This window comes from Leptonychotes weddellii, chromosome X, assembly GCF_054177405.1.
Source record: "Leptonychotes weddellii isolate Sample4059 chromosome X, ASM5417740v2, whole genome shotgun sequence".
Taxonomy (NCBI): domain Eukaryota; kingdom Metazoa; phylum Chordata; class Mammalia; order Carnivora; family Phocidae; genus Leptonychotes; species Leptonychotes weddellii.
This window is the reverse complement of record NC_138385.1, coordinates 62573594-62597243: the sequence shown is the minus strand read 5'-3', so window position 1 is coordinate 62597243 and position 23650 is coordinate 62573594. Positions and strand designations below refer to the sequence as shown.

At 37.8% G+C, this 23650-nt stretch overlaps 1 pseudogene; it reads left to right on the top strand.

Annotated features, from left to right (window-relative positions):
• The first annotated feature begins 20840 nt into the window (after positions 1-20840).
• Positions 20841-21589, top strand: LOC102728440 (ATP synthase peripheral stalk subunit d, mitochondrial pseudogene; annotated as a pseudogene).
• The last annotated feature ends 2061 nt before the right edge of the window (positions 21590-23650 follow it).

Sequence of the window (23650 nt, the reverse complement as noted above, 5' to 3'; positions counted from 1 at the left end):
TGAATTTTTTAAGTTCTTCTTTGATTTCCTGGTTGACCCAAACATTCCTGAGCAGAGTGGTCTTTAGCTTCCAAGTGTTTGAATTTCTGCCAAAGTTTTTCCTGTGATTAAGTTCCTGTTTTAAAGCATTATGGTCTGAGAATATGCAGGGAATAATCTCAATCTTTTGGTATCGGTTGAGACCTGATTTGTGACCCAGTATGTGGTCTATTCTGGAGAAAGTTCCATGTGCACTCCAGAGGAATGAGTACTCTGTTGTTTTAGGGTGGAATGTTCTGTATATATCTACGAGGTCCATCTGCTCCAGTGTGTCATACAAAGCTCTTGTTTCTTTGTTGATTTTCTCCTTAGATGATCTGTCTATTGCTGAGAGTGGAGTATTGAGGTCTCCTACAATTAACATATTATTATCAATATGAGTCTTTATTTTGTTAACAGCTGGCTTATGTAGATGGCTGCTCCCATGTTGAGGGCATAGATATTTACAGTTCTTAGATCTTCTTGTTGGATAACCCCTTTAATAATGATATAGTGTCCTTCTGTGTCTCTAACTACAGACTTTAGCTTAAAATCTAATTTGTCTGATATGAGAATTGTTACCCCAGATTTCTTTTGAGGTCTGTTGGCATGGAAGATGGATCTCCATCCCTTCACTTTCAGTCTAGCTGTACCTTTAGGTTCAAAATGAGTCTCTTGTAGACAGCATATGGATGTGTCCTGTTTTTTATCCAATCTGGAACCCTGTGCCGTTTTATGGGAGCATTTAGGCCATTCACATTGAGAGTGATTATTGAAAGATATCAATTAATTGTCATCATGTTGCCTGTGAATTCATTCTTTCTATAGATTGTCTCTGCAAATTTCTGTTTTATATCACTCTTGGGGTGTTTTTCCTTTTATAGAACCCCCTTTAATATTTCTTCCAGGGCCAGCTTAGTGGTCACATATTCTTTCAGTTTCTGCCAGCCTTGGAAGCTCTGCATCTCTCCATCCATTTTAATGATAGCCTTGCTGGATAAAGTATTCTTGGCTTCATGTTCTTCTCATTTAGTACCCTGAATATGTCTTGCCAGGCCTTTCTTGCTTGCCAGGTCTCTGGATAAGTCTGACGTTATTCTGATGTTCCTCCCTCTGTATGTAAGGAATCTCTTCCCCCCTAACAGCCCTTAAAATGGTTTCCTTGGTTCTAAGATTTGCGAGTTTTACTATTACATGCCGGGATGTTGGCCTTTTTTCCTTGATCTTAAGAGGGGTCCTCTCTGCCTCTAAGACACAAATTTTTTTTTTCATTCCCCATATTAGGGATTTTTCAGCTACGTTTTCCTCAAATATATCTTCTAGTCCTCTCTCTTTCGCCACCACCTCAGGGATCCCAGTAATTTTGACATTTAAATGTTTCATGGTGTCACTTATTTCTCTTATTCTGTTTTCATGGATTTGAGTTGTTTCTCCCTGACCTCCTCTTTATCCTTCTTTTCTATCAATTTGTTTTCTTTGTCACTAATTTCTTCTTCTACCTCATTTACCCTAGCTGTTAAAATATCTAGATTAGATTGGATCTCATTGATAGCAGTTTTAATTCTGCCACTTCAGCTTTCATTTCTGCCCTTAGAGAGTCTATGTTGCCATTAATTTATTTCTCCATTCTAGTTTTTGTCTTCACAACTGCTACCCTGAATTCCATTTCTGATATCTTGGTTATATCTGTATCTATTTGTAAATCTGTGGCAGAAATCACAGTCTCTGAGTCTTTCTTATTTTGGGGGTTCTTCCTCTTAGACATTCTGGTGAGGGGTGGTTGAGGGAATGTACAGAGTTCAAATTATTGACCACAACCCAAGCAAGATGCACCTGTTTTATAGGGACCTTAGGGTTTTGACCTCTTGTTCTCCCAGCCTGTCTTCTTGGGGAGGGGCCTGCTGTACTGTTACTTAGGCAACCCTATTTGGGCAGAGTTGCCCTACCCCCCCCCCGTGAAGGGGGGGATGGGCTCAGTGAAAACCAGTTTTAGGGGACTTTTGTTCTCTGGCAGCTTTCCACACCTCTTCCGAGAGTCAGAGCAGAAAAGATCCTTTTCAACTCTCTGCCTCAGAACAGATAGATCACAGTCTGTTCTTTAATGAGTTCTCCAGGCCACACTCTCTCCATTTCTGTCTGTGCTGCTATAAACTGCAGCATCCTGGGTTGTGCGCCCCTCAGCAGGGCTCCCAGTCCTTGCCTCCAGGTCAGGGCTCGGGGGCATGTCTCTGCCCTTTGTGCTTCTAAAACCGCCACCTGCCCCAGGTCACCTGTGTGGCCCTACTGCTCCAGGTTTCAGTCAAGGGGGCTGCCCAAAAGTACTTTACCGTCTGCTACCAGTCTGCGAGTCTGTGCCCTGTCCCCAGCACGGGAGGCTATCATTCACCCGCGGTGTAGGATCACCACCCCTCCCTCCCCCTTCAATTTATCTTCACATATGTGCCCACTGAATCATTGCTCCCTGCTTCATACCTCGAAACCAACCACCTGCAATATTCTGTTTGTAGAGATCAGGATGTATCTTCTTACATCTCAGGCTGATTTCATGGGTGTTCAGGGTGGTCTGGTAGATAACCAGCTCAATTCCTGGGACCAGTTGGGATAGGGTCCCCTACTCCTTCACCATCTTTTTCAGGAGGTTTTTGATTACTGCTTCAATTTCCTTGCTGGTTTGTTCAGATTTTCTATTTCTTCCTCTTTCAGTCTTGGTAGTCTACAAATTTCCAGGAATGCATCCATTTCTTCCAGATTGCCTTATTTGTTGGCATATACTTGCTGGAAATAATTTCTAACCATTTTTTCTATTTCTTTGGTATCAATTGTGATCTCTTCCCTTTCTTTCATGATTTTATTAATTTTGGTCTTTCATCTTTTCTTTTGGATAAGTCTGGCCAGAGGTATATTGATCTTATTAATTCTTTCAAAGAACCAGCTTCTAGTTTCATTGATCTGTTCCATTGTTTTTCTGGCTTCTATTTCATTAATTTCTGCTCTGATCTTTATTTTTTCTATTCTCTTCCTTGGTTTAGGCTTTATTTGCTGTTCTTTCTCCAAGTTCTTTAGGTGTAAGATTAGCTTGTGCATTTGGGATTTTTCTAATTTTTTGAAAGAGGCTCGGACTGCTATATACTTCCCTCCTAGGACCAACTTTGCACATGTTTTGAACTGATTTCTTTTCATTCTCATTAGTTTCAATGAGTTATTTAAGTTCTTCTTTAATTTCTTGGTTGACCCATTCATTCTTTAGTAGGATGGTTTTTAACCTCCAGGTATTTGAGTTCCTTCTAAAGATCTTGTGATTGAGTTCCGGTTTCAAAGTATTGTTGTCTGAAAATATTCAAGGAGTAATCTCAATCTTTTGGTATCATAAATCCTGATTTGTGACCCAGTATGGTATCCATTTTGGAGAAAGTTCCATGTGCACTTGAGAAGAATGTGTATTCTGTTGTTTTTGGATGGAATGTTCTGTATGTCTCTGAAGTCCATCTGGTCCAATATGTCATTCAAAACTCTTGTTTCTTTGTTGATCTTTTACTTAGATGATCTGTCCATTGCTTTGAGTGGTGTGTTGAAGTCTCCTACTATTAATGTATTATTATCAAGATGTTTCTTTACTTTGGTTATTAATTGGTTTATATAATTGGCTGCTCTCTCTTTGGGAGTATTGATATTTACAATTGTTAGATTTCCTTGTTGGATAGACCCTTTAAGTATGATATAGTGTCCCTCTACATCTCTTTTTACAGTCTATGGATTAAAATTTAATTTGGTTGATATGAGGATTGCTACTCCAGATTTTTTTTAAAGATTTATTTATTTATTTATTTGACAGAGAGATAGAGAGCACAAGTAGGCAGAGTGGCAGGCAGAGGGAGAGGGAGAAGCAGGCTCTCTGCTGAGCAGGGAGCCAGACATGGGGCTCAATCCCAGGACCCCAGGATCATGACCCAAGCTGAAGGCAGCCGCCTAACCAACTGAGCTACCCAGGCACCCCGCTACTCCAGATTTTTTTTAAAGTCCATTAGCATGGTAAATGGTTCTGCATCCCTTCACTTTCAATATGGAGGTGTCTTCAGGTTCAAAATGAGTCTCTTGTAGACAGCATTTGGATGGGTCCTGCTTTTTTATCCATTCTGATACCCTGTGTCATTTTATTGGAGCATTCAGCCTATTTACATTTAGAATAACTACTGAAAGATATGAATTTAGTGCCATTGTATTACCTGTAAAGTCTCTATTTCTGTAGATTGTCTCTGTTACTTTCTGGTCTATTTTAATCGTGGGCTCTCTTTGCTTACAGGATCCCCTTTATTATTTCTTGCAGGTCTAGTTTAGTGATCACAAATTCTTTTAATTTCTGTTTGTCCTGGAAGCTCTTTATCTCTCCTTCCATTCTGAATAGAGCTTTGCTGGATAAAGTATTCTTGCCTGCATGTTCTTCTCATTTAATATCCTGAATATATCTTTCCAGCCCTTTCTGACCCGCCAGGTTTCTGTGGATAAGTCTGATGTTATTTTCATGTTCCTCCCTCCATAAGTAAAAAATCTCTTCCCCCAACTTCTCTCAATAGCTCCCCAGTAGCTTCCTTGGCTCTAAGATTTGCAAGCTTCACTATTATATGTCAGGGTGTTTGTCTATTTTTATTGGTTTTGGGGGGAGTCCTCTCTGCCTTTTGGATATGAATGCTTGTTTCTTTCCCCAGATTAGGGAAGTTCTCAACTAATATTTGCTCAAATATACCTTCTAGCCTTCTCTCTCTCTCTACCCCATCTTAGATCCTGATGATCCTGATATTGGTTTTTTTTAACATATCATTAAATCCTCTAAGTCTCTCCTGATGTGCTATGAGTTATTTTTCTCTCTTTTCTTCAATTTCCTTCCTTTCCATCAGCCTGTATTCTAGATCACTTATTCTCTCTTCTGCCTCATTGAACTTAGATATTAGAGCATCCAATTTAGACTGCATCTCATTCATAACATTTTTAAGTTTAGCCTGATTTTTTTTTTATTTTTCATTTTTTAAAAACTGAATTTACAAACCCTTGTGTTGAGGGCTGACTTTCAATAGATCACAGGGAGCAGCTGCTCTGCTACATATGAAACCCTGACCCAGAAGCAGGTCATCTATGAATGGTTTAGCACCAGGTTCCCCATGAACTTGCACTGTGTGATGGGCGAGGGGGTGGCCTCCTTTCCAGCTGCACCCTGTTTCCCGGGAGGAGGGGCTCTCCACACTAGATCCTGGGCCTGATGCAAGGTGGGGCATGCCACGCCATGGGGGCGGCATGTGTGCAGTGGCCTGCCAGCAGGAGTGGTGGAGGACCAGCTATCTGAGGCCAACTGAGGCTCCACAGCACTGCCTATCATTCCACCTGGGTGGGATTTTGACTTAGAGACATTCAGTCATAATCCCACAGATGGTAGCTTCACCCCATTGGCTCCTCGGCCAAGCACATACACCAATTGGCCTGATTAGATCTTATTTCTGCCCTTAGAGATTGTGTATTGTCATGTATGATTTTTTTCAAGCCTAGCTATTAGCTTTATAATTGCTGTCTTGAATTCTATCTTTGACATTTTGCTTATATCCATATCCATATTTCTGTGGCAGAGGACATTGCCTCTGGTTCTTTTCTTTGCTGTGAATTCCTCCTCCTAGTCATTCTGCTGAAGGACGGTTGAGCAAATGTGCTCAATTATGGTGTCCAAAATATCAACCATGACCCAAGCAAAATGTACCCTCGAAAAATCCAAAGTGTCAGAAGCTACCACAGATACGTAAACAAAGCCAAGATGATCCAAACCAATAACAAAAGGTTGGAGGGAGAAAGACTATAATCTCTCAAGGTGGACAAAGCAGGGTGACCTGCCTGTTCCTGATTGATTTTCTGCCTGTGTGTTAGAAGACACTGTATCCCAAAATTGCATAGAAATCAGAACTTACATATATATCAACATAAAATTGAACAGAGTGAAAAATGGACATAAATGGACATAAATCTATAAAATATAGACATGAAAAAATAAAAGTTAAAAAGTGACTTAAAAACATAAGTCAGGAAATAAGAATCTATTTGACATGGGAACTGGGTAAAAAAAAAAAAAAAGAAAGAAACAAAGAAGAAATGTAAAATTTTATCCTGAAGTATAAACGAGTCAGGAGGGAATACCTGGAGCTCAATATATTGTTTTCCTCTGGTGCTTGAGTTTTACAGTCTTGTGGGAATTAAGCTTGTCATTCACTTGTTCTTCCAGTCTGTCTTTTGGGGGAGGGGCCAGATGCTCAGCTTCTCAGGGGTCTTTGCCTAGGCGGAGTTGCCCCATCCCTTGTCAGGGGGATGGACTTAATGTGAGCTGTTTGTCTGTGTGGTTTTTGTTCCCTGGCAGGTTTCCATTCCTCTTTAGAGTGTCAGAGCAAATATGGCCATTCCGGGATCTCTGGCCCAGAGCCACAAGGTCGTGATCCCTTTTCTTCAATAAACCCTCTCGGTCAAACCACCTCCACTTCTGTGTGTACCAAACTCCACAGACTCGTGCTATTCAGGCCCAGTGCAACTCTCCCACCAGGACTGTGGGCGTCTCTGTATTTTGTGCCTTTGCAATTGTGAGCAGCCCTGGGCTGCAACCTCTTCCACCGCTCCCAGGTTATGGCTGGGTGCCACCCATGTGTCCTTTCAGGGGCCACACCGCCCTGAAAGCTGTTGCCTAGTCGTGGGCACAGCCTTTGTGTGCACGCCAAACTGCCAAATCCCACAGTTTGTGCCCACTTGCACTCTCCCAAGAGGAGTTCCAGTGGCCCAGGAACATTTTTGCACTTTACGTCTTTGCGACCATGAGGGGTTGTGGGCTCACATGCAAGCCAGGTTCCACTGTTCCTAGGTCACAGGTGGATGCCGCCCCAGTGTCCTTCTCGGGGTCGCTGCCACCCTGAGAGCTGTTGCCCAATTATCGTTTCTCCCTGAGATCTTAAACAGCCTGCACCTTCTAGTCGTTTTCTGGGTGCTCAGGCAAAGAGTGGTCTCCCAGCCAGTCTGACTCATGGTTTATGGTGACCAGAGCTGGGAGTTCCCTCTGGGCTCACTGACCATAACCAGTCTCCCTGCTCCACTGCTTGGGCATTCTATCAGTTCTGGCTCTCCCATTCTTTCCGAGTCTCCTGGGATCCTGAGACCACAATGATCCACCTAGAATTTTGCCTTATCCATCCCCTGTTCCCTTTTCAGAAAGGAATGTCTCTCACTGGAGCAGATTTCTAAGGGTCCCAATTTTGTACTCTGGTGTTATATCACTTTCTGGTGGCCGGTTTTTGGAGGTTCCCTCCCCTCTCCATTTATCTTCTGATATTTTCCCCAAAGATTCAAGATTCCACACCTCCTAGCTTGCAAAAAGTAGTTATTTTTCTGCTTGTAGAGTTCCAGATATATTTTCTTACATCTCAGGTTGAATTCCTGTGTATTCAGAATGGTTTGATAGATATCCAGCTAAATTCCAAGGACCAGATGAAACGAGGTCCCCTACTCAGCTACATCTTGTCCCCCCCCGAATGGGTTTTAAATCAAAGACTGTAACAAGAGACAATGAAAGACACTGTATAATAACAAAGGGGACAATCCAACCAGAATATATAACAATTGTAATTATTTATGTACCCGATATGGGAACACCATAATACATAAAACTGTTAATAAAAAACATAAAGGAACTAATCGATAATAATATAATAGTAGGGGACTTTAACACCCCACTTACCTCAATGGACAGAACAACCAATGAAAAAATCAAGGAAACAATGCCTTGATGACATTACGGATCAGGTAGATTTAACAGATATATTCAGAACATTCCATCCTAACACAGCAGAATATACATTCTTTTCAGATGCAGATGGTTCATTCTCCAGAATAGATTGAACATGGGGCCACAGTATAAGTCTCAACAAATTAAAAAAAAAAGTACAACAACAACAAAAACAACAAAAAACAAAGTCATAATAAGCTTCTTTTCAAACCTCAATACTATGAAACCAGAAGTCAACCAAAGAAAACCTCTGGAAAGACAACAAATACATTCAGGTTAAATAATATGGTATTAAACAATTCATTAGTCAATCTTGAAATCAAAGAAATAAAACAATTACCTGGAAATAAATCAAAATGAAAACTCAATTGTTCAATACCTTTAGGATGCAGCAAAAGCACTTGTAATTGAGACGTATATAGCAATACAGGCTTAACTCAATGAGCAAGAAATATCTAAAAAAAACAAAACAAAACAAAACAAAAAAACCCCTAACTTTATACCTAAAAGAACTAGAAAAAGGGACATAAAACAAAACCTCAAAACAAAAGAAGTAAAGAAATAATAAAGATCAGAGCAGAAATAAATGATATATAAACTAAAAAAAAAATCAACAAAACCATGGAATGGTTGATTGAAAAGATAAACAAAATTCATAACCCTTTAGTCACACTCATCCAAAACAAAGAAAAAGGATACATATAAAACTACACATGAAGGAGCAGAGATAACCAACACCACTGAAATACAAACAATTGTAAGAGAATATTATGAAAATCTATATGTCAAGAAATTGGACAACCTGGGCGCCTGGGTGGCTCAGTTGGTTAAGCGGCTGCCTTCGGCTCAGGTCATGATCCTGGAGTCCCTGGATCGAGTCCCGCATCAGGCTCCCTGCTTGGCAGGGAGCCTGCTTCTCCCTCTGACCCTCCCCCCTCTCATGTGCTCTCTGTCTCTCTCATTCTCTCTGTCTCAAATAAATAAAATCTTTAAAAAAAAAAAGAAATTGGACAACCTAGAAGAAATTGATAAATTCTAGGGGCACCTGGGTGACTCAGTTGGTTAAACGCCTGGCTTCAGCTCAGCTCATGATGCCAGAGTCCTGGGATAGAGCCCCGCATCAGGCTCCCTGCTCAGCAGGGAGTCTGCTTCTCCTTCTGCCCCTCACCCCACTCATGCTTGCTCTCTCAAATAAATAAATAAATAAAATCTTTTTTAAAAAAGAAATTGATACATTTCTATAATCATATATTCTACCAAAACTGAAGCAGGAAGAAGAGAGTATTTAAATAGATTATTTATTAGCAAGGGGATTGTGTCAGTAATTACAAAACTCCCAATGAACAAAGGTCCAGGACTAGAGGGCTCCTCAGGTGAATTCTACCAAACATTTTAAGAAGAGTTAATAACTATTCTTCTCAAACTGTTCCAAAAAATATATAAGGAAGGAAAACTGCCAAGGTTTTGCTATGAGGCCAAGGTGATGCTTTGAGGCCAGCATCACCTTGATATTAAAACCAGATAAAGATACCAGAAACAAAAGACAACTACAGGCCAATATCTCTGATGAATATAGATGCAAAAAACCCTCAACAAATTACTAACAAATTGAATTCATTAAATAAAATGTACAAGTACAAACTCAATGCATTAAAAAAAAATCACCACAATCATGTGGGATTTATTCCTTAGATGCAAGGGTGATACAATTGATTACACAAATGAATCAACGTGATACATCACATTAGTAAGAGAAAAGATAAAAGCCAAATGATCATTTCAATAGATGCAGAAAATACATGTTCACAAAGGGCAACATCCATTCATGATAAGAGCTATCAACATTATAAGTTTAGAGGGAACATACCTCAACATAATAAAGGCCATATATGAAGAAACCACAGCGAAGATCATACTTGAGAAAAACTGAGAGCATTCCCCCTAAGGTAAGGAACAGATCAAGGATGTCCACCCTTACCACTTTTATTTAACACAGTAGTGGAAGTATTAGCCACAGCAGTCAGACAACAAAAAGAAATAAGAGGCATCCAAATTGTAAGAAAGAAGTAAAACTTTCAGTGTTTGCTGATGACAAGATATTCTATACAGAAAAACTTTAATACTCCACCAACAAAATACTAGAACTGTTAAATGAATTCAGTAATTTTGCAGTATACAAAATGACCATATAGAAATCTGTTGCATTTCCATATGCCTATAATGAAGCAGCAGAAAGAGAAATTAAAGCATTTCCATTTAGAGTTGCACTAAAAACTAACCAGGACTAAGCCTAACCAAATAGGTATAAGACATGTACTCTGAAAACTATAAAACAATGATGAAAGAAATTGGAGATTGCACAAAGAAACAGAAAGATATTCCATGCTCATGGGTAAGAACAAATATTTTCAAAATGTGTTCACTACCCGAAGCAATTTATAGATTGAATGAAATCCCTATCAAAATACCAACAGCTTTTTTTCACAGAGCAAGAACAAACAATCTTAAAACTTGTATGGAACCACAAATACCTGAATTGCCAAAGTAACTTTGAAAACGAAAAACAAAGCTGGAGGTATCACAATTCCAGACTTCAAGTTATATGACAAAGCCTTAGTAATCAAAACAGTATGGTACTGGCACAAAAACAGACACATAGATCAACAGAACAGAATAGAAACCAGAGAAATAAACATAATTATATGGTTAGTTTTTGGCAAAGCAGGAAATAGTATCCTATGGGAAAAAGACAGTCTCTTCAACAAATGGTGTTAGGAAAACTAGTCAGCTACATGCCAAAGAATGAAACTGGACCACTTTCTTGCACCCCAAACAAAAATAAACTCATAATTGATTAAAGATCTAAATGTGAGACAGGAATCCATCAAAATCCTAGAGGAGAACACAGGCAGAAATATCTCTGATATTGACTGTAGCAACATTTTTATAGATACGGCTCCTGAAGCAAGGGAAATAAAAGCAAAAAGAAACTGGGGCGCCTGGGTGGCTCAGTTGGTTAAGCGACTGCCTTCGGCTCAGGTCATGATCCTGGAGTCCCGGGATCGAGTCCCGCATCGGGCTCCCTGCTCAGCAGGGAGTCTGCTTCTCCCTCTGACCCTCCTCCCTCTCATGCTCTCTGTATCTCATTCTCTCTGTCTCAAATAAATAAAATCTTTAAAAAAAAAAAAAAGAAACAATTTGGACTATATCAAAATAAAATGCTTCTTTACAGTAAAGGAAACAATCAACAAAAATAAAAGGCAACCTACTAAATGGGAGAAGATATTTGCAAATGACACATCTGATAAAGGGTTAGTATCCAAAATATTTAAAGAACTTATATAACTCAATATCACCCAAAAAATCCAATTAAAAATGAGTAGAAAAAATGAACAGATATTTCGTGTAAGGAGACATGGAGATGGCCAACAGACACATGAAAAGATGCTCAATATCACTCATCATCAGGGAATTGCAAATGAAAACTACAGTGAGATACCACCTCACAGCTGTAAGAATGGCTAAAAACCAAAACACAAGAAACAACAAGTGTTGATATGCATGTGGAGAAAATGGAACCCTCTTGCACTATTGGTGGGAATGCAAAATGGTGCAGCCACTGTGGAAAACAGCGTGTAGGTTCCTCAAGAAGTTAAGAACTACCCTATAATACAGTAATCATACTAATGGTTATTTACCCTAGAAATACAAAGCACTAATTCAGAGGGATACATCCACACCTATATGTATAGTAAAGCATTATTTAAAATAGCCAAATTATGGAAGCAGCCTGTGTGTCCATCAATAGATAAATGGAGAAAGAAGTGATCTATCATCTACCTATCTATTATCTATCTATCTATCATCTATCATCTATCTATCCATTCAAAAGGAATGAAATCTTGCCATTTACAATGACATGGATCAAGCTAGAGAGTATAATTCTATTTGAAATAAGTCAGTTAGAGTCAGACAAATACCATATGATTTCACTCATATATGGAATGTAAGAAACAAAAGGAATGAGGAAATGCAAAAAAGACAGAGACAAGCCAAGAAACATACTCTTAACTATTTAGAACAAACTGATGGTTACCTGAGAGGGGTGGGTGAGGGAATGGGTGAAATATTTGATGGAAATTAAGGAAGGCATTTTTTGTGACAAGCACTGGGTAATGTATGGAATTATTGAATCCCTATGTTGTATACCTGAAAAGAATATAACACTGTATGTTAATTATGCTGGAATTAAAATAAAATAAAATAAATTGCATGATAATGTGAATATATGCAGAAGTATTATTTGACAAAATTTAACATCCTTTTTGATAAAAATACTCAACAATTGGGGCACCTGAGTGGCTCAGTTGCATAAACATCCAACTCTTGGTTTGTGCTCAGGTCATGATCTCAGGGTTGTGCAATCAAGCCCTGCATTGGGCTCCATGCTCAGCAGCAAGTTTGCTTGAGATTCTCTCTCTCCCCCCTCGCCCCTCCTCACCTCCCTAAAATAAATAAATAAATCTTTAAAAAATCTAGGAATAGAAGAAACTATTTCAAAATTATAAATGCCATAGATGAAAAGCCCATGGCCAACATCATACTCAATAGTGAAGACTAAAAAATTTTCTCTATGATCAGGAAGACTTTCATTCAACATGATATTCAATGTTTTAGCAAGAGCAAGCAGGCAAAAAAATCAAAGAAACAAAAACAAACAAAAGAAATGTTTACAATAGAAAAGAAGTAAAATGATCTCTGTTCTCAGATGAACTGGTCTTATATATAGAAAACCCTGAAGACTTCACACACACACACACACACACACACACACACACAGAGAGAGAGAGAAAGTTAGAACTAATAAAGTAACATTGCAGGATAAAAAAATCAACATACAAATACTGGTTGCACTTATATACAATAACAACAAAGAATCCAAAAACAAATTTAAGAAGTAATCTAATTTACAATAGCATCAAAAATAATAAAAGACTACCAAACATTTAAGGAAGAAATTATACCAATTCTCTGCAGTCTGTCTTTCAGAGGATAGAAACAGAAAGAATACTTCCTAACTCATTTTGAGGCCAGCATTACCCTAATAATGAAATAAGACAAAGAAGTTACCAGAACAGAAAATTACAGACCAGTATCTCATGAATATAGATGCAAAAATCATCAACAATATATTAGCAAATTGAATGTTGGATTGTACATTAAAACAATTTTTCACTATAAGTAAATGGAATTTATCTCTGTAATGCAAGGATGGTTCAACATTTAAAACTCAAGATATTTGCAAATTACATTACAGATAAAGGGTTGGTATCCAAGATCTATTAAGAACTTACCAAACTCAACATCCAAAAAACAAATAATCAAGTCAAAAAATGGGCAGAAGACATGAACAGACATTTCTCCAAAGAAGACATACAAATGGCTGACAGACACATGAAAAAATGTTCAACATCACTAGCCATTAGGGAAATACTAATCAAAACTGCAATGAGATACCACCTTACACCAAGTGTTGGTGAGGACGTGGAGAAAGGGGAACCCTATTACACTGTTGATGGGAATGCAAGCTGGTATACCCACTCTGGAAAACAGTATGGAGTTTCCTCAAGACGTTAAAAATAGAGCTACCCTACAACCCAGCAATTGCACTACTAGGCATTTACCCCAAAGATACAGATGTAGTGAAAAGAAGAGGCACCTACACTCCAATGTTCATAGCAGCAATGTCCAGAATAGCCAAACTATGGAAAGAACCAAGATGTCCTTCAACGGATGAATGGATAAAGAAGATGTGGTTCATATATACAATGGAATATTATTCAGCCATCAGAGAGGATGAATACCGACCATCTGCATCAATATGGATGGAACTAGAGGGTATTATGTTAAGTGAAATAAGTCAAGCAGAGAAAGACAATTATCATATGGTCTCAGTCATATGTGGAATATAAAGAATAGTGCAGAGGTCCATGGGGAAGGGAGGGAAAACTGAATGGGAAGAAATCAGAGAGGGAGACAAACTATGAGAGACTCTGGACTCCAGGAACCAAACTGAGGGTTACAGAAGGGAGGTGGGTGGGGGGATGGAGTAACCAGGTGATGGCTATTAAGGAGGGCATGTGTGGTGTTGAGCACTGGGTGTTATATGCTACTAATGAATCGTTGAACACCACATCAAAAACAAAAGATGTATTATATGTTGGCTAATTGAACATAATAAAAAAATAATAAAAACAAAAATCAAGTAGTGTAAACTATCACCTCAACAAACTGAAAAAGAAAATCACATGAAAATCCAACACCCATTCATAATAAAAACCTTCCATAAGCTAGAATTAGAGGGAAACATTCTCAACTTGATAAGACTATCTACAAAAAACCTACCACTTGCATCATATGTAATGGTGAGAAACTTGAAGCTTTCTCACTAAGATCATGTTCAAGGTAAGGATATCCCTTCTCACCACTCCCTTTCAACATCACATAGGAAGTTACTGTTAATGTAATAAGGCAACAACCAAAAAATAAATGGGATGCTGATTGGGAAGAAAAATTGTTTTTGTTCACAGATGTTTTTCTCTATAGAAAAACCAAAAGAATGAACAAAAAAAGCTCTAGGAACTAATAAGCAATTACAAAAGGTTGCAAGATATAAAGTTAATATACATAAGTGAATTGCTTTTTTATATACCAATGATGAACAATTGGGATTTGAAATAAAGATACAATACCATTTACATTAGCACTCCCCAAAAGAAAATACTTTGGTATAAATGTAACAAAATAGGTGCAAGATCTGTGTGAGGAAAACTACAAAACTCTGATTAATGAAATCAAAGAATTAAGTAAAGGGAGAGATATTCCTTGTTCATGGATAGGAAGAATGACTGTGTTCAAGATGTTAGTTCATCCCAAATTGATGTATAGATATAATGGAATCCCAAATAAAATCCTGGCAAGTTATTTTTAAAATAACAACAAACTGATTCTAAAGTTTATACAGAGAGGCAAAAGACCCAGAAGAACCACACAATACTGAATAAAGAACAAAGTTGGAGGACAGATGGTATGTGACTTCAAGACATACTATAAAGTTACAGTAATCAAAATGGTGTATTGTGAAAGAATAGACAAAGATCAATGAAACAGAATAGAGAACCCAGAAATAGACAACTATAAATATGGTCAATTGATCTTGACAAACAAGTGAAGTCAATACAATTGAGCAAAGATAGGATCTTCAACAAATGGTTCTGGAACAACTGGGCACCCAAATGCCAAACAGAAAAAAAAAGAAATAAAATGAATCTAGAAACAGACCTTACACCCTTCACAAAAAGTTAACTTCAAATGTATTATCAACCTAAATGTAAGACACAAAGCCATAGAAATTCTAGAAGACAATACAGGATAAAACCTAATTACCTTGCACATGGTGATGACTTTTTAGATGCAACACCAAAGACATGATTCACATGCACGCACACACACACACATACACACAAATTGATATGCTTGAATTCATTAAAACTAAAAATTTCTACTTTGCAAAATACAGTTTCAAGAGAATTAGAAGCCAAGCCATAGGGAGAGGGAACAAATGGTGGTACTGTAGGAAGATCCTAAACTCACCTCTTCCAACAAATACATCAAATCTGCAGTTACATGTGGATCATTTCCCTCTGAAAAAGATCTGGAAAGTACAGGAACTGTTCACAACAAAGGATAAAAGGACAATATTGAGATGGGTGGGAAAAGCATAGACACAGTCTCGCAAAAAAAGAAAAAAAAATCCTTGGCGTGATGACAAATAGGAACTCACCAAACAGGTGCTTTTCCCATAAGAGTGAGCAGTTGGTGCCCGTCTTAGACACTGTGGCCCCTAGGATCTACTCCAAAAAGATGAGCCCCCAGAACACCTAACTTAGAGAACCAATGAGGCTGACATTCAAGGGTCCCAAAGTGCTACAGGAAACTTAATCTCCCCCTTGTAGGGCTTTCATGTTATCTTGCTCATGCTGAGACCCAGTGGAAAAAAAACAGCAGTTTGAAACATGTCTATGCTCTATGTGTAAAAGATTCATTTGCTGATCTCAGGGCATCAGCTGGAGGTTTGGAGAACAGTTGTGATGCTCCCCAGAGATGGAGGAACTGTTGGATGCCATTGTTGCACTCCCCACACAACCTGCAAGCATAGGGAAATGAGCTTGGACACAGCACCCTCCTACTGCATTGCTGGGACAGTGGGGGAGAGTGGTTGAGCCTTTGCTGAGGCCAGAGAGCATGGCCAGTTTGTGTTCTCTCACTCCCTGGCTGAAGCAGGTGAACATGTATGGTCATGGAGTTCTCCCACACCCTAATTAAAGTCTGTGAGTGTGGGAGGTTACAACTCTCCTCTGCCCCTGCTGGGGCTATCAAGCATGAGTGCATACAGCATTCTCTTCCTCTCAGTCTAAAGCCAGTGTATACACATAGACAAGGCACTTTTCTGCATTGCTGAAGCCCACAGGCATATTCCATCAAGACATTTTCACATTGCCATTTTAAAGCCAGTGAACCTGCCCCACACCCCAACAATTTCTAGCTGCCTTGTTAAAGACAAAAGACATGCACAATTCACACAGAGGACACCTCTCATTCATTCATCAGACCCTGGTGGTCAAGAGTCCTGCAATTTCAGAGCACCACAGACTTGTAACAATCAGAAAAATAATTTTTGGCAGGCCACCCCCACAAGGGTACTGCACAGACAGCAGACTAATACAGAACCCCAGTCTTCCTTTGAAAAATGCCTGCATACTTAGCCTGACACTTCAGCCTGAGGGGCAGGCTTTTGATTTTTCTCACATCTAGGCATTACATAAGCAATCCCAGTGAACATAATCAAGGATACACTATCCTTGTCTAACCCCTTGACCTCACTACAGCTCAACAAGACTTCTCAGAAAGAAAACTATACATTTAACTGGAGTCCCAATTTTTGTAAGTGTCACTTAGGGATACCTTCAGATCTGGTTAGGAGGCCAGGAAGTGGTGGTTCCACAGGACTGCATATGTTTGTATTCTTTAGAAGTTGTAGCATTAGGATCTGGCTTCCAAACAGCCTGAAATTAGGTGGTAAACAATATCTCTTTCCTTAGATCACTGACAGGTCTTGACACACTCTCAACAACAGGGGCATATCAACAATGAATTAGGCAGTTTGGACAATCAAAAAGGTCCAAGAGATAACCAAGAGCTAGGGGGAGGTTAAATGATGAGGTTCATCACTTAAACAAGGACATTCTTTTAAGGTAAGAGAAGTAACTATTTCATGTGATACATAGAAAGAAACACAGAGAGTCAAACAAAATGAGGAAATGGAGAGATAAGTTCCAAATGAAAGAACAAGATAAAACCTCAGAAAATATCTTAATGATATGAAGATTAAAATATACTTGATAAAGAACTCAAAGTAATGCTCATAAAGATTCTCACCAAACTCAGAATGGATAAACACAATGAGCACCTCAACAAAGAGAAAGAAAACCTAAGGAAGTGTCAAAAGTAAGTCACAGAGCTAAAGAATACAATAACTAAATTGAAAAATACTTCAGAGGGGTTCAACATCAGACTGGATAAAGCAGAATGGATCAGTGAACTGGAAGGTATGCACTGGAACCCAGCCAGGCTGGGAACCAAAAAGAAAAAAACAAATTTAAAAAGTGAAGATAGCTTAAGGGGCTTATGGGACAACACCAAGTAGGATAACATTCACATTGTAATGTTCCCCAAAGAAGAGAGAGACAAAGGGGCAGACAATCTAGTTGAAGAAATAATTGCAAAAACAAATTGTTACACACAAGAGAAACCTCATAAGGCTATCAGATTCATCAACAGAAACTTTGCAAGCCAGAAGAAAGTGGCATGACATATTCGAAGTGCTAAAAGGAAAAAACTTACAACCAAGAATACTGTACTTGGCAAGGTTATTATTCAGACTTGAAGGAGAGGTAAAGAGTTTTCCACACAAACAAAAGCTAAAGGAGTTCATTACTACTAAATCAGACCTTATAAGAAATATTAAAAGAACTTGGGGTGCCTGGGCGGCTCAATTGGTTACTCATCTGACTCTTGATTTCAGCTCAGGTCATGATTTCAGGGTCATGATATTAAGCCCCATGTCTGGCCCACATTGGGCTATGCACTGGATGTGGAGCCTAAGATTCTCTGTCTCCTACCCCTCTGCACCCTCCCCCACTTGCACACACGCTCTCTCTCTCTAAAAATAAATAATAATAATAAATAATAAATATTAAAGGAACTTTTTAAAGTGAAAAAGAAATAAGAAACCATAGAAAAGTAAAAATCTCCTGGAAAAGGTAAATATACACTAAATGTACTGGATTCATCAATTTTTAAGCTAGTAAAAAGGTTAAAAGACAAAAGTAGTAAAATTAACTAAAACTACAATAATTAGTTAAGGGACATATGAAATAAAAAGACGTAGAAAGTGATATCAAAAACACAAAATGTGGGGAGGGGGTAATAAGAGTTTTTGAATGTGTTCAAATTTAAGTTATCAACTTGATAGACTGTTATATACATAGGATATATATGTGAACTTCATGGCAACCATAGAGCAAAAATGTATAGTAAATACACAGAACAAAATGTGAACAGAATCTAAACATAACACTAAATAGAAAGTCATCAAACCACAAAGCAAGGGAGAAAAAGAAGAAAGGAAGAGAGAGAAACTATAAAATCAGCTGGAAAACCATTAACAAAGTGGCAATTAGTACATACTTAGCAATAATTACTTTAAATGTAGTGGACTAAATTCTCAAATTAGAAGATAGTGTGGCTGAATGGATTTTTTAAAAGATGCATTTATATATTGCCTACAAGAGAATCACTTTGGAAGTAAGGACACACACAGACTGAAAATGAAGAGATGGAAAAAGATATTACATGCAAATGGAAATGAAAAGAAAGCTGGTGTAGATATATTCATATTAGGCAAAATAGAATTTAAAACATAAAAGACAAAGCCACAATATATAACAATAAAGTGGTCAGTCAATCAAAAATATATAACATTTTATAGATATGTATGCACCCAACATCAGAGCATCAAGACTTACAAAACAATTATTAACAGACCTAAGGGAAGAAATGGAAAGTAATACAATAATTGAAGGCAATTTTAATACCCCACACACATTAATGGATAGATCACCCAGACTGAAAATTAATAAGAAAACAGTGGCCCTAAACGACACATTACACCATATGGATGTAATAGATATATACAGAAAATTCCAAGTGCACATAGAACATTCTCCAGGACAGATTACATGTTAGGCAAGTCTCAAAATTTTAAGAACATTGAAATCATATCAAGCATGTTTTCCAAACAAAATGGTATGTAACTAGAAACCAAAGATAATTCTTGAAAATTTATAAACATATGGAGATTAAACAACATGCTACTGAATAATTTTGGGTCATAGAGGAAATCAAAGGAGAAATTAAAAAATACTTACAGAAAAATTAAAACAGAAATGTGACATACCAAAATTTATGGAATACAGCAAAAGCTGTTCTAAGAAAGAAGTTCATAGCAGCATAGGGCTTTCTCAAAAAACAAGAGATATCTCAATAGACAATTTAAATACACCTAAAGGAAGTAGAAAAAGAACAACAAAGACCAAAAAAATAAACCAAAGTTAGTAGAATGATAATAATAAATAAAATAATAAAGATCAAAACGTGGAAATAATGAAATAGAGACTAAAAAGATAATAGAAAAGATAGATGAAAACGAAAATAAGCACTGATTTTTTGAAAAGATAAAGCTGAAAAACTGTAACTGTACTTAACAAAAAAAGAGAGAAAAGACTCAAATAAAATTACAAGTGGCAATGTCACCAAGTCTGCCAGAAAGGTCAGAAGGCTAAATGAATATTATCCCCAATACCTGCCACCCCAATGTTAATCAGTGGTGGAAGAATGGTCTCAGAACTGTTTGTGTCAATTGGCCATCTAAGTTTAATAGTAAAAGACTGGTTAATGATAACAATGCATCGTAAAACCTTCAGAAGGAAAGGAGAATGTTTTGTGGACCATTTGTTTTTTGTGTCTGTGTGACAGTTTTAAGTTATTAGTTTTTAAAATCAGTACTTTTTAATGGAAACAACTTGACCAAAAATCTGTCACAGAATTTTGAGACTCATTAAAACAAAAGTTTAATGAGAAATAAAAATTACAAGTGAAAGAGAAGTTACAACTGATGCAAGGAAAATACAAAGGACCAGATGAGACGAAAGTAAGCAAATGAGACCACATCAAATTAAAAATCTTCTGCATAGTGAAGGAAACCATCAACAAAATGAGAGGCAGCCCACTGAGATGGAGAAAATAGTTGCAAATTATTTATCCAATAAGTTTTTGATATACAAAATATATAAAGAACTCATACAACTCAATAACAAAAATTTAATTTAAAAATGGTCAGGGATCTGAATAGACATTTTTTCCAAAGAAGACATACAGATGGCTAACAGGCTAAGGAGAAAATAAAAAGATCATTGGTTGCTGGTGAGGGGAAAGAGATGAATGGGAAAAGCACAGAGAATATTTAGGTCAGTGAAAATACTCTGTATATTATAATGATGGATAATGCCATTATACATTTGTCCAAACCCATAAAATGTATCACACCAAGAGTGAACTGTAATGAAAACTAAGTGATTGTATTGTGTCACAATTATACTATGTCATAATTATGATGTTTTAATGTATGTTCATTCTTGGTAAAACTTGTAGCTTTCTGTTGAGTGATGTTGATAATGGGGGAGACTGCATGACTGGGGGCAAGGGCTATATGGGAAATTTCTGTACCTTCCCTTCAATTTTTCTCTGAACTGAAAACTGCTCTACAAAAATTAGTCCTTAAGAAGAAGAATAAGGATTTAGGGAAAAGAAAAACTTAACCAAGGAGGTGAAAGACTTGTATTAAAAACTACAAAACATTGCCATTCCTTGCTGCTGTGGACTCTGGGCTGCTGGGGTCGGTGAAGGATCTCAAGATGGCTGGGCAAAACTTGTTCTAAAATCCATTGACTGGGTAGCTTTTGGGGAGATCATACCCCGAAACCAGAAAGCCATTGCTAACTCCCTGAAATCCTGGAATGAGACACTTACCTCCAGGTTGGCTACTCTCCCTGAGAAACTACCTGCTATCGACTGGGCTTACTACAAGGTCAATGTGGCAAAGGCTGGTTTGGTAGATGACTTTGAGAAGTTTAATGCCCTGAAGTTTCCTGTGCCAGAGGATAAATATACTGTTCAGGTGGATGCTGAAGAAAAAGATGTGAAAAGTTGTGCTGAGTTTTTGTCTCTCTCAAAGGCCAGGATTGAGGAATATGAAAAAGAGCTGGAGAAAATGAGGAACATAATTCTATTTGATCAGATGACCATCGAGGACCTGAATGAAGTCTTCCCAGAAACCAAATTAGACAAGAAGAAGTATCCCTATTGGCCTCACAAGCCAATCAGGAATTTATAAACTTGAGTTAGGGAGAAAGCTCTGACCCTCGTATTATAAATGCTGGACATTAAAAATAATGATATGGTTAAAAAAAACTACAAAACATTGATGAAAGAATGAAGACATAAATAAATGGAAATATACCTTATGTTTATAGATTGGAAGACTTAATATTCTTAATATGTCCATACTAAAAGTGGTATAGAGATTCAGTTCAATCTGTGTCAAAATTTCAATGGCATTTTTTTTTACAGAAATAGAAAAAAAAAATCCTAAAATGTGTATGAAATCATAAAGGACAACAATGTTAAGAAACAGCGATCCTCAAGGAACCTCATACACCTGTTTTCAGATACTGGGTTAAAGATAGATATGCAGACCTATGGAACATAATGGAGAGCCCAGAAATACACTCATACATAAAGATTCAACTGATATTCTACAAAGGTGTCAAAATATACAATAGAGAAAGGACTTTGTCTTCAACAACTTATGTTAGAAAAACTGGATAGCTACATGCAAAACAATGAAATTAGACCCTTATCTAACACTATACACAAAGTCAAGTCAAAACAGATTAAAGACTTAAACATAAAACTTGAAACTGTATAACTCTTAGAAGAAAACAGGGAAATGTTTTATGATATTAATCTGAGCTCATGCTACTCTAACCAAATACCATAAAATGGGTTGCTTAAACAGTGTATATTTATTTTTTTATAGTTCCAGAGGCTGGGAAGTTTAAGATCAAGGGATGAACAGATTTAGTATCTGGCAAAGTCTTGCTTCCTGATTTGTAGACAGCTACCTTCTAGCTGTATGATCATTTGGCCTTTCCTCCATGCATGTATGTGGAGAAAGAAAGAGCTCTTTCTTTGTGTTCTGTGTGTAGGGACACTAATCCCATCATGAGATTTTCCAATCTTATGACCTAATTGAAAACTACCTCCCAAAGGTCCCATCTCTATGTAACTACCATCACGTTGGGGTTAGGGCTTCCACATATGAATTTGGGAGCCACAATATTCAGCCCATAACATTCTGCTCCTGGCCACCTAAAATTCAAAATTCATGTTCTTCTCATATGCAGAGTATAGTCATTTCATCCCAACAACCCCCAAAGTCTTAATTTGTTCTAGTACCAAATCTAAATTATTTTTTACTTAAATTTTATTAGTTAACATACATTGCAGTATTGGTTTCTGGAGTAGAATTCAGTGATTCATCACTTACATACAATACCCAGTGCTCATCACAAGTGCCCTCTTTAATACCAATCACCCATCTAGCCCATCCCCTACCCATCTCCCCCCATCAACCCTCAGTTTGTTCTCTATTGTTAAGAGTCACTTATGGCTTGTTTCCCTCACTCCTTTTTTCCTTGTCATTGAAATATCATCTAAATCAGGTATTGGTGAGATTGGAGATAACATTCATCCTGAGGAAAAAATTTCCCTCAATCTGTGTACCTGTGAAACCACATAAGTAATGTGCTTCCAAAATACAATGGTGGGAGAGGCATAAGATAGACATTCTTCTTCCAAAAAGGGGGGAAAAAAAGAGGAAAGAAAGGGGTCACAAACAAGTCTAAAGTTTAGCAAGCCAAATTTCATGAGATCTTCAGGCTCATGTATAATTATTCTCTTTGCTTTGATGTTCTGCTTTCCAGACCCATGAGGGTGTTGTCTAAGCCTTCTGGACACACTAGATTGGAGATAGTGCCTTTCCCCCATGTTTTGTTTTTTTTTCTCTGGGAGGGGTTTGCAGCCCACCAGGTTTTGCTGGGCATCCCACACCTATTGTCTCTGCCAGGTGGTTCTACATTCTGAGGTTTTTGGAAGATCTCACCTGCCCTGTTGAAACCAAGGTAATTGTGCATGCACGCACACACAATACACACTTTGAGACTGAGGAAGGATCCCTGATGATTTCTGAATTGCCACTGGGGTCATTTTTCCCTTATCTTGAATAGCACATTTATAGTCTAATAGGTCTTTGGTCTGGTCTTTTAGGATCTACGAAGTTTGACAACTTTCCTTAATTACATTTCATTATCTCTGTCACCTTTACTTGAAACTGCCAGTATCTTTTCTGGTATAATCCCATCTCTATTCCTTGTTTCTATTGATGTGACTTATTATATCTGGGGTTCACAGCCACACTAATTTATCGAATGGTTAACCAAAATATTGGTGTTCTCTTCCAAATACCTTCCTCATTTTTGCAATAGGGGCAGATTTAGAATTTACCACATCTTTACTTCTGGTTATTTTTTGCTG